We start from the raw sequence: 665 nt of genomic DNA on the forward strand, positions 1-665 counted from the left end.
GTCATCCCACAACTCTTCTGGTCTTTGGTCTTTAGTGTTTAATTCATCAAATCTGTTCTTCAGATGATCTCTAACTTCAGGTGGGATAAATTCAAGGTCATATTTTGGCTCTCGTGGACTTGTTTTAATTTTCTTCAGTTTCAGTTTGAATTTGCATATCAGTAATTGATGGTCTGTTCCAAAGTCTGCCCCTGGCCTTGTTTTCACTGATGATATGGAGCTTTTCCATTTTCTCTTTCTACAGAAGTAGTCAATTAGACTTCTATGTGTTCCATATTGTGAGGTCCATTTGTATAGTCATCTGTTATGCTGTCTAAAGAATGTATTTGAAATAAACAAGTCATTGGTTTTGCAGCATTCTATCATGCATTCTCCAGTATTATTTCTATCACTAAGGTCATATTTTTCAACTACTGATTCTTCCTCTTTGCTCCCAAACTTTGCATTCCAAACACCAGTAATGAACAATACACTTTTTTTTTTTTTCTTAAGAGTTTTATTGTGAATTATGTGTTAGTTTACATGGGAGAATATTAGTTTTACATTCATTCTATCGTATATCATCTCACTGCCATGGTTACAGTCCCCTCCATGCAATCCTTCCCCCGTACCCTCCAGGTCTTCCACGCACAGTCGCTCTCCCTCTCTGGATCTAAAGTCTCCAG

The sequence above is a fragment of the Chrysochloris asiatica genome, unplaced genomic scaffold (genome assembly GCF_000296735.1).
Source record: "Chrysochloris asiatica unplaced genomic scaffold, ChrAsi1.0 scaffold00285, whole genome shotgun sequence".
NCBI classification, from domain to species: Eukaryota; Metazoa; Chordata; class Mammalia; order Afrosoricida; family Chrysochloridae; genus Chrysochloris; species Chrysochloris asiatica.